Raw genomic sequence first — 12,039 nt, forward strand, 5'->3', positions numbered from 1 at the left:
GTGGGATCTCTTCTTATTAAAAGGCTTCTGCACAGCAAGAGAAACCACCAGCAGTGTGAAGAGACAACCCACAATGTGGGAAAAAATCTTCACCTGCTTTTCCTCAGACAAAGGTCCACTATCTCAAATCTATAAAGAACTTAAAAAGATCAGACCTCCCAAATTTAAAGACCCAACCCGAAAATGGGCATCTGAAATGAACAGACATTTCTCAGACAAAGAAATAGAAATAGTAAATAAATACATGAAAAAATGTTCAACATCACTGGTCATTCGAGAGATGCAAATGAAAACAATGCTGAGATTCCACTTCACTCCAGAAAGAATGGCTGCTATCATAAAATCAACCAATAACAAATGCTGGTGGGGCTGTGGGGAAAGAGGAACCCTGCTCCACTGCTGGTGGGAGTGTAGACTGGTGCAAGCACTGTGGAAATCAGTATGGAGATACCTCAAAGAACTAGGACTGGAAGTCCCATTTGACCCCGCTATTCCACTGCTGGGGATCTTCCCCAAAGAATTAAAAGAATCATACCAAAGTGATATATGTGCACCCATGTTCATAGCAGCACAGTTTGTAATAGCTAAAACTTGGAAACAGCCCAAATGCCCATCAACTGGAGACTAGATAAAGAAAAAGTGGTTTTTTTATAAAATGGAGTACTACTCAGCCATAAAAAATGAGAAATTAGAGACATTTATAGCTAAGTGGATGCACATTGAGGCCATACTCTTAAGTGAAATAAATAGGACACCCATGTATAAATACCAAATAGTTTCTCTGGTGTGAGAAACTGAAAGTGTCAATAAGGAGACCAAATGTATAATAGTTAATGTGAAACAGGAAGAAAAGGGGCAAAGGGGAAGGAAGTGGGAGGGCTAGGGGAAATGATAGAAGGGAAGGGGATTAATATGAGAAAATGGAAAAATAGGAACAAAATCTTTGTAAATAGGGAGGAATGGAGGGGTTGAAGGGAGGGCTGGGCAAGGATGAAAAATAAGAACCAAGAGAGATTATGTAAAGGTGCAAATTTCCAATGATGAATGTCATTATATGGTATACCTAAAATGTACCAATAATTAGAATGAATAATCGATAATGTAAAATAGGAAGAAAAGGTCCAAAGGGGTAGGGGTAGTGGGAGGGGCTGGTGAAAGGAAAGAAGAGAAAGGAAAAATGATGAGAAATGGAAAAAATGGAAATAAAGTCTTTGTAAACAGGGAAGGATGGAGGGCGTAAAGGGAGGGCTAGGAATGGGGAAAAAATAAGAACCAAGATGCATTATGTAAAGGTACAATTCCCAATGAGAAATATAAATGTGTTGTATACCTACAATGTACCAATAAAAGAATTAAAAAAAAAAATAAGACAGAGAGGCACGTGCAAGACTACCCAGGAGAAAGCCTGGCTGCTGTCTGCCACTGGTCATAGAAGGACAGGAAGAAACTCTTTATCTTACTCAGGAACTTCTGCTCAGGCTTAAATTGTAACTCAGTTGGTTAGAAATCAAGAACAGCATACTCAAAAATCACCAGCTATCTAAGGTGTGAAGCCAGGGCCGGAGTGAGGGATGGAACACTACCTGTGGTGGCCTGTACCCTCCCGCACCCCTCCCACTCACCAAGCAGCCTTGCCCAGGTCCCCAGATCGCTCAGAGCTTTCTCTTCTCCACCACTTTTGAATATGGCAAACACTGTCAGTCTGATGGCCTTGGTGATTAATGAGTAACATTTACAAAACACTAAGGGCTTTCCAGCTCCCATGCTCAAATGCAAATGTTTTTGGAAAATACTCTGGATAACAGTAAAACACAAAAAGGGTTAGTCACCAGTTGGCTGAGAATATGAGCCCAGGAAAGAAGTGCAGAAGGGGTATGTTTTGTAGAAGGATTGGCCTAGGGGATGGTTAGACATCAGGGGGAGGGAAAACACGGAAGAAGGAATCTTTGGGGATTGCAAAATCTCAAAAATGAATAATATTGTTTCTAAAAAAGGCCATCAACTTTGAAAACCCTACACCCTTTTCAATAATACCAAAGATAATGTGAATACACAAAATCTTTTTCTATGTACATAATCCTATAGCGGGTATGCCAATGTGTGAAACCAGACCATATGAAAAATTTCGTTCTTATCCAAAAATAATGATACAAAATCAATCTCTGGGGAGACCTATACACCAACTGGAACCATGAATGTCACTTCCCCTGTTTTCTGTGGAAGAATCAAATTAATCATTGGCAAATTTGATAACAGATGTGTTTCTCAGCAAATCCACATCAAACATTCAAAAAGTAATTACCCCCTGAAGCGTGTGGTGTTCCTATGTACACTTGGCATCAACTGCAGCCTTCAGCCACTTTGCTTTTATCTGACTTGAAGCTGGAGCCTCAGGGTGATACTCCAACTGCTGCTTTAGATTATAAACTCTTAACAGCCCCTCGCTGGAGGGCACTGTGTTTATTGATGCTATGTAAGCAATTTACAGTCCCTTAATAGCACATTCACCACAATGTTACAGTGTTTAACTTGTTAAATTATATTTAGAGCTTCAGGGAAAATTACCTCACTGGCTTCACTAGCTTGGGCTATTGATATCATGCAGGAGTTATGGCAGCATCTACCTGACTGGGGACAGCCATGAGGACATTTTACAGGCTGGAGTCAGAGGGGCAGTGCGGAACTGGAGCAGAGAAGTTAAGGAAGGAAGAGGCTGATCCTGATCGGAAAGATGATGGAGGAGGTGCCGGGGGAAAGAAATGAAAAAAGAGACAGACAAGGGACTGAGGAGAGCAGGACAATATCTTAGAAAATCTCTTCTTAGACTGGAACGCAGAGAAAGTTCAGAGGATGAACACTATGAGTCCAACTTCACACTCAGCCACTTCCACAATAGGCAGTCAATATTCCACTCCTGATCTCCCTGCTCATTAGAAAAATGTTCCGGATTCATGGATCTGGGGAACGGCACTGACACCAGCTACCACAGCCGCTGGTGCAATGGGCTTGGTGTTGAGTGTTTAGCTCTTTAAGACAGAAATATTCCAAGGGAAACAACGGAAGTGTTAATGGAAGAACAAGAGGCCAGCGCAAGAAAAGGAGGAGGAGAAGGAAGAGCGAGAGGGGAGCAGGAAAGGGAGGAAAGAGTAACAGAAGCAGCAGCAGGAACCCAATCCTTATCAGAAAAAGACATAAAGATAAAATATTGTTGAGCCCAAAGCTCAGTGATGTCATGAGACTTCTTCTGAAGCCAAAGGCCAAGTTATTCAAAATCCACCCAAGAGGCTAGGGGACAGGCATGTGAAACCAACCAAGTGGCTGATGTGCTCTGAGGTCTTAGTTTATGTGACCTCTGCTGGCTCACAAAGAGCAAAGGGGCTGGGCAGCAGTGAGGAGTGCTATTGCATGCAATATCTGTGCAAAAACAGCACTTTCTCCACATCAAGGTTGTGAGCCAGGCTTCCTACACTCGAGATACTTAATAATAATAACTAAAAAAATTAAATAGGGAGTTGAAAATAACAGTTAACCAATGAAATAAATGGCATCACTCACCAAGGCATTTGACTACTGTGATCATTAACAGGGCGTTAGGAAGGGAAACAGCAGGTTGTATATATTTCAAAAGGTAGAGAATTGGAAGAGAGGAAAATGCTATCTGGACATGAGCACAGATCTTCCTGTGAGTGTGAAGAGTAGCTAGGTGTGTAGAGCCCATCTCAGAATGTAAAGAAAGCTGGGCTTGGTGGTGCACGCCTATAATCCCAGCACTCTGGAGGCTGAGGCAAGAAGACCACCAAGAGTTGGAGACCAGGCTGGGCTACATGGTGAGTTCAAGGCTAACCTGGACTACATAGTGAGATCCTGTCTCAAAAAACAAAAGAAACAATAAAAAAAGAATGTAAAGGAAACGTTCAATCGGAAGCAGAAAACAGACACTCCTGTTTCTCTTTGACTTGACAGATTTTAATGTTCCATTTAACAGTTCACATTGAACGCGTAAGGTTACACTTCCCAAACTGCACACGTAGGTGCCCCAGGGTGCTGCACTGAACTCACAGGAGCACCACCAGATATTTTACATTCTGAGGGACACACAGCAAGCCTTGACATCTGCTGGACACTGTGCAAATCTGACATTGTCAGTGTTTCAAGATTACATTATACTAGGTAACTATAGATTGTATCACATCTTCACAAGGCTCAAGTTTTAGTGGTTGATGTGCTAAAAAGCCAATACCATGCAAAAATACATATGAAACAGAAAATGAGGGCGGTAGTGTCCTATCTGATTCCACCAAGGTTTGGGATGTTGTGTAGAGCCCAATAGGCACACACACATTTCATTAAAAAGTTGGGGCCAGGGATTTAGCTCAGTGGTTTCACCACGTGTTGCGCAAGCACAAAGACCCAAGTTCGAGCCCCGGTACCAAAAAAAAAAAAAAAAAAAAGACTATGTTTAAGAATGAAATAAAAAGGGCCGGGGATTTAGCTCAGTGGTTCTGCCGCCTGCCTCGCAAGCGCAAGGACCTGAGTTCAATCCCCAGTACCAAAAAAAAGAATTATTCTTATTCTTTTGGTATCTGTATATTATTTATTTCAAATTGCTACCAAGATGCTTCTATAATTATTAAGGCATTTAGACCTCATACTTAATAAGCAGAATAAGGTGGAATTTCTTTTGGTCTGGGTGTGCCAGAACAATTTTACTGAAAATTTGAGGGTATCTGGAACTGAGAAAGTCTGAGACCTTCTGGCCTAGGGAAAACTGATGGAGAAAATGATTTGTGGTAATATTTAACAAAGACATAATCAGAAAAAACATAATTTGGGTTAATCAGCCCGTAGGACAGCTGGCCCTGTGAGTACAAGGAGAAGCTGCTATGTTTTCCAAAGGTCAGCAGAGATTCAGATGGTCTGGAAATTTACTGAGCTAGCATTGGGGATTTCTATGTTCTGAATTTTGGAAAGTTCCCAACACATATAAGGCCAAGAGCCAGATATTTCTGCATGTTTAACTTTCTCCACATTTTTTTGGTCCCACCAATGCCCTAGCACTTAATTATCTTGCTGTGATTATTCTTCACTTTTAAGGTGGTACAGTCAGTGTTATCTGTCACTGAGCATTTATTGAATAGATCGTTTAAAACATCTGAAGAGACATACCACTCATTGTTAGGAAAACCATGAGACCAAGGTCTTTTGTAGTCTGCCAAAATTTGGAAGCAATACCACAAGGTATATTAAAGGGACCTTGCTTTTAGTTACAAATTATATGGAACAGGAAGCTGAAAAGGGCTAGAGAAGACAGGCCTACTTGAATCAAAAGGAATCTTCAAGCTAACCCACCTATGGTCAAATGTTCTATAATGTAAAAGACCAAGAGAACAGCATCAAATTCATGGGCTAATTTCACAGAGTTTAAACTCAAGTTGATGTCAGAGATGAGAATTGAAATGTTTGTCTGGTCACAAAATATACCTAACTAAACAATGAAGAATTGCCTGGAGAATTGTTGAAGCTATTGGTTTGTAACGAGGAGTAAAAGGAATGAGATATAAAATACCGAAGTTCTATTCTTTTTTTTTTTTTTTTTTGGTACCAGGGATCAAACTCGAGTCCTTGCATCTGCGCAGCAGGTGGTGAAACCACTGAGCTGAATCCCTAGCCCCGAAGTTCTATTCTTAATTGCAAATATGTAATTTGATGTTATCTTCAAAATGTCACTTTCTGTGCATTCATTTGTGAACAGTAGTTTACTAAGCAAAATATGTGAAGCACCCCATCAGGTACTCCAAGAACCCCATAAGCACTGTAAGTATAGTATTTGTCGTCAACAAATTAGAAAGAAAAATCTATAAACTTAGAAAATTAAGTGTCAAAAGCAGACAATGCCAGAGGTGACATTAGTTTGTATGTATATCATTATGGATCAAATGAGCGTTTCAGACAATAAGTGTCCAGAGTCGGATGGCTAATCTTATGTGTCAGCTGGGTAGGCTATGGTGATTAGTTGTTTGATCAAACAAAAATCAAGATATTTCCAGGAAGGTATTTTTACATGTGATTTACAGTAGACACTGAGCAAAGTAGATTACACTCCAAAATGTGGGTGGCCCTCATCCAATCAGATGAAGGTGTTAGAAGTAAAGACAAGTTTCCCAAAGAAGTGATTCTGCCTCAATACTGCAAAGCCCAAGTTTTTGGCCTAAGGATCTTGGGCTCAAAACTGCATCAACTCTTTACCTAAATTTTCAGCCTATTGGCCGGCTCTACCCCAGCCCCCATCTCTCACTACATGGGCAAAATGCACATGTATATGAATGAAGATAGATGTAGGTTAGATATAGATATAGATATAGACGATATAGATATAGATATAGATATAGATATACCTGTACTCTCCCACTGGTTCTGTTTCTCTGCAGAATAAAGCAAGAAGTGACTGTTGACTGGCAGAGAGAGGGAGTTCTTCAAGAAGGACAAACTAGAGAAGGGCCTTAAAAAGCAGGATTTAAATCAAAATGAGATTCTTTTCTGCATCCTCACTATTAAAGAATGCAGTAGCATTATCTAAAGTAAGATGTGGCCTTGCAACCTGCAGTTAAAGACAAAATAGACAAGAAAAACAACTTCAAGTGCATACTATGCCTATTTGAGATCATCCTTCAAGTGTATGTTCAAGCAAATCATGGTGGCCACGCTTAGAATTGAACACCAAGAAGAGTTTTTCCTGAATTCTTTTACCAGCTCTTGCCACATGACAATGCCAAAACAGGGAGTTTCCTTCATCACCCTTCTACCAAATTCAAACAAAGCAATTACTCAGCAGTGCTTGATAGAGTTTCTGCCACTTTCGAACCCCATTTCATAAGCAGCAGAGATAAACAGGAAGAAGGGCATCCCTGTCCCATGCTCCACAAATTTCATGCAAGTCTATCCTCAAGTCTACTGCTTAGAGAAAAAAACATGATCTTAACTTAAAAGGTAGCAATTGGGAAAGACACATTCTGAATCTTTGTAATGTAAGTAATGGATTCCTTGCCATCTATGATGAAGATGATTTGCCCCATATTTCTCTTATATGTACATGTGGTTGTTTTTATAAGTTATTGTGAACATTTTTTTCCTGCCTCCATCATAACTTAAAATTTATTAGCTTTTTTTCTTCCTCTCTCTATATTCCCTGAGAATCAACAACAACAAAAAAGATATCACACCCAATAGAAATAAATAAGAAATATGAATAGAAATTTAAGAAAGAGACAGTTCAATGGTACATGAAAGTATGTCCATACTTAGTAGTAATCAGATAAATGCAAATTGAAACAAAAACAGCAAAAAAAGATTAAAAATTAAAAATAAGTATTGGTGGTTAAATAGGAATCTAGGGACCACATGTTATTATGGTATAAATTTCTATGGTCATTCTGAGGAGTTAGGGAATTAAATATGCATAAGCTGTATGTCCCAATATTCTTACACAGGTCCATGCAAGAATGGTGATCATGACAAAGCACCCCTGGTATTTATGGAATGTATGAGAAGGAATATAAATGGAAGCCCACATAAGATATAACTAAATTGGCTAAAGTTATCAACTGAGTAGGAAATAAGTTCTACCTCCTACCTTGGCAAATATATATTCATTGTGGCCTGGAAGCGTAGGTTTCAATTAGTAATTCTCAAAACCTTGAGGTGACCTCCAATGAAACAAAGTGTGGGATATCGGCAACACGGAATATTACTGGATAATGAAAAGGAATGGAATTTTGATACATATTACAACATGACTGAACACTGAAAACATTCCACCCAATGAAAGTCACAGCAGATCACACAGGCTACTATTCAATTTATAAGAAACGTCCAGGATAGGCAAATCCATAGAAACAGAAAATACCTTATGGTTATCTAAGACTAAGGGGAAGTATGAGAAGAAGCAAGGCCTATAGGGTATACGGTTTCTTTCTAGGGTGATAAAAAAATTCTAAAATTGATTGTGGTAACAGGTAAATAAAATGAGTAGATTCCTACAATGGAATGCTATATAGCACTTATTAGTAGCAAAGGTTAAGTATGTAAAAAGGATAGATCTTTTAAAATGTTGCAAAAAAAGATAATAGCTTTCTTCCTTGAGATTTTTTTATGTTAGAGTTGGTCTGCCACCCATTTCTCATATATACATATGGGGTGCCCTTTTTAAAGTTAATCCTCACATTTATTGGAAGCCATTGTTTTTTCCTGGTTCCATCACAATTTAAAAGTTGTTGGCTTTTTAAAAACTTTTTGGATTTTCCACAAGTTATATACATAAGTAACTATGTGATTCACAAGGATACTCACAGATTTCAGAACATACAATAAGTGTATTAAAGTTAGTGCCTACGGGAAGAGAGGAGAATAAGAATAGAAAATGAAAATGGGGGACAACTTAACAAGGGCAAGACTTTATCTCAACCTGATTAAGGCTGTCTATGAAAAACCAACAGCCAACTTCATACAAAATGGTGAAAAACTGAAAACTTTCACGCTAAAATCAGGAACATAACAAGGATGCCCACTATCACCACTCCTGTTCAATATAGTTCTGGAAACATTAGCCACGGCAATTAGAAAAGAGAAAGAAATAAAAGGGCTAAAGATAGGAAAGGAAGAAGTTAAACTGTCATTAGTTGCTGACGGTATGATACTTTACATAGAAGACCCAAAAACTCTACCAAAAGACTTCTAGACTTAATTGACAGATTCAGTAGAGTAGCTGGATACAAGGTCAACACTCAAAAAACAATAGCCTTCTGATACACAAATAGCAGACTCACTGAGAGAGAAATTAGGGAAACCATTCCTTTACAATAGCAGCCAAAAAAAATGAAATATCTAGGAATCAATCTAACAAAGGAAGCAAAAGACCTCTACACTGAAAACTACAGCACCCTGAAAAAAGGAGATCAAGGAGGATATAAGAAAATGGAAAGACATTCCTTGTTCCTGGGTAGGAAGAACCAATATAGTGAAAATGGCCATACTTCCAAAACTGCTATATAGATTTAATGCAATGCCAATTGAAATTCCAACAATATACTTCACAGAACTAGAGAAAACAATTCAAAAATTCATTTGGAACCAGAAGAGACCTAGAATAGCAAAAGCAATTCTGGGCAACAGGAGATATGGCTGAGGGTATCACAATACCCAACTTGAAGCTATACTACAAAGATACTGTGATTAAAAACATCACGGTACTGGCAAAGAAACAGACCTGAGGATCAGTGGAATAGATCTGAAGATGCAGAAACAACTCCAGACATACTCAGCCACCTCATCTTTGACAAAGGAGCCAACCACCCTCATCGGAGGAAAGATAGCCTCTTTAATAAATGGTGCTGGAAAAACTGGATTTCAACCTGCCAGAGATTAAAACTAGGACCATATCTATCACCATGTACTAAACTAAGATCAAAGTGGATTAAAGATCTAAATATTAAGACAGAAACACTAAACTTGCTGGAAGATAAGTTAGGTAGAACTCTTGAAGACATTGGCATAGGAAATGACTTCATGAATAAAACCTCAGTAGCACGGGAACTAGCACAAACAATCCACAAGTGAGATCTCTTCTTACTAAAAAGCTTCTGCGCTGCAAGAGAAACCACCATCAGAGCTAAGAGACAACCTACAATGTGGGAAAAAATTTTTAGCAGCTGTAACACAGACAAAGGACTACTATCTAGAATATATAAAGAACTGAAAAAAATCAGACCCCCCAAATTCAAAGACCCAATTCAAAAATGGGCATCTGAAATGAACAGACATTTCTCAGACGAAGAATTGAAAGCAGCAAATAAACATATGAAAAAATGTTCAACATCACTGGTCATTGGAGAGATGCAGATGAAAACAACACTGAGATTCCACCTTACCCCAGAAAGAATGGCTGCTATCAAGAACTCAACCAATAACAAATGCTGGCAGGGGTGTGGAGAAAAAGGAACCCTTCTGCATTGTTGGTGGGAGTGCAGACTGGTGCAACCACTGTGGAAATCAGTGTGGAGATACCTTAAAGAACTAGGACTGGAGGTCCCATTTGACCCAGCTATTCCCCTGCTGGGTATTTTCCCAAAAGAATTAAAAGAATCATATCACAGAGATATATGTGCACCCATGTTCATAGCAGCACAGTTTGTAATAGCTAAAGCTTGGAAACAGCCCAAGTGCCCGTCAACTGGAAACTGGATAAAGAAGATGTGTTTATTTTATAAAATGGAGTACTACTCAGCCATAAAGAATGAGAAACTAGAGACATTTATAGCTAAATGGATGCATATTGAGGCCATACTCTTAAGTGAAATAAATAGGACACACATGTGTAAATACCAAATAGTTTCTCTAGTGTGAGAAACTGAGAGTGTAAATAAGGATTAAAAGGATTAATAACTAAAAACTGATGCTTTGAAATAGGAAAAGGTCCAAAGGGGTAGGGGTTGTGGGAGGAGATGGGGAAAGGAAAGAATGGAAAGGAAAAAATATGAGAAATTAAAAAAAAAGGAAACAAAGTTTATGTAAATAAGGAAGGGTAGCAGGGGTGAAGGGTGCACAGGTAATGGGGAAAAAATAAGAACCAAGATACATCACGTACAGGTACAAGCAGCCAATGATAAATGTAAACGTATTGTATACCTAAAATGTACCAATAAAAGAATTTAAGCAAAAAAAAAAAAAAAAAAAACAAGGGCAAGAGCAGGTTTTCCTCAGACTAGTAATGACAACATGCTCTGATCTGAATTAGTTTACAATTCAACTCTATGCACTTGAGATTTAAAAGAGAATGTCATAAAGATAAAGAATAAAATTTTAAATATATTATTTCTTAAAGATACAGCAGGTAGCAATGGATATTATACATTTCTGAAAATAGCCTAAACAATGAAATGTATAGCCTCCTGCAGGAACAAGGAAGTATGTCCGCATCTTTTCTGAATGGACTACTATAGTGCTTTGGTCAAAGGCAAAGGACTACATCCTAACTTCCCTTGGAAGGGATACACAACAAGCAGGCAATGAGTAAAGGATTTTATACAAATTAATCACCCAGAAAAATACCAGTCAAAAGATTATGTCAGCTTTCAAAGATCCAGAAAGAGCTTTCAAAGTACCTGCAGGTACAAGAAAAAAAATAGGTAGAGAGAGAAAGAAAAAGAAAGTCCTATTCTTTTCATTTGTTTTATTTTGTTTGGTTTTGCTTCGGCTTTTGAGCATGGACAACAGGAGTGAAGTAAGATTTTATTTTAAATTTTTCAACAATAACTTTGCTAAATTAGAGCTATCTCCAAGAATGTAATATTGATCTGTACAGTGCTAAAATACAAACTCCTACTTCACAGTGACAGACAAAAATGCTGCCCTCCAATGCTTTATCTGGTTCTTCTTACTGTCCGCCTGGCTAATGCTCCAGAGAGGGGCTGACCCTGCCAACCAGTGACATTACGCCGATTTTTCTGTTCCTCTTCACTCCTGCAGGGGCATCCTCCATGGAGCAGCTCACAGATTCATACTGTCTCTTTCCACCTTTGCACACAACTGGGTTAATGGATCTTCCCACCCTGCCCCCACAGCTTCCCACCCTGGGGATGTAGAACAGTATCTTCTAGAGACAATAGTGTACTTTCCAAATGACAGTTCTGCCTGCTCAGGACTGTGCAGGGGTGAGTCTGGGCATTATCCTGTTGTCTCCTCGAAATGTGCTGTTTATCTTAGAAGCCTTGTCCTCTGGAGAATTTTGTTTTCCTAAGAAAATATATTGCTGCCTTTTTTATTTTAACATATTGCAAAGTACAAGGCACGTATGTCAGCCTGCTGAAGCCTCCTGTTTTATGGAGAAGAAAACTTAAATTAAAAAGGGATGCATACTAGGAAACCTACACTAGTTTGTTCTGTTGGAAAAGAGATGGTGTAGAGCTTTGAAAGGTGTGTTGAAACACATATTTGAGATTGCAGACATTTCTTCAAAACTCAGTAATTCATTGACAGCCTTGTGTA

The 12,039-nt window shown here is 38.8% G+C and overlaps 1 protein-coding gene across 7 annotated transcripts in view; it reads right to left on the reverse strand.

The window, feature by feature from the left end:
* Creb5 (cAMP responsive element binding protein 5) overlaps positions 1–12,039 on the reverse strand; it is a 418,076-nt gene that overhangs the window by 272,429 nt on the left and 133,608 nt on the right. Inside the window, exon 1 of one of the 7 annotated variants that reach the window (XM_087206597.1) lies at positions 1,623–1,707. The exons of the other annotated variants lie outside the window; for them this stretch is intronic. The gene's annotated coding sequence lies outside the window, so the exon portion shown is untranslated. Of the gene's footprint in view, positions 1–1,622; positions 1,708–12,039 lie in introns of those variants that run through there. 7 annotated transcript variants of the gene reach the window in all.

This window comes from Heterocephalus glaber, unplaced genomic scaffold, assembly GCF_053883595.1.
Source record: "Heterocephalus glaber isolate CG9 unplaced genomic scaffold, H.glaber_assembly_v1.0 deba00000676, whole genome shotgun sequence".
NCBI classification, from domain to species: domain Eukaryota; kingdom Metazoa; phylum Chordata; class Mammalia; order Rodentia; family Bathyergidae; genus Heterocephalus; species Heterocephalus glaber.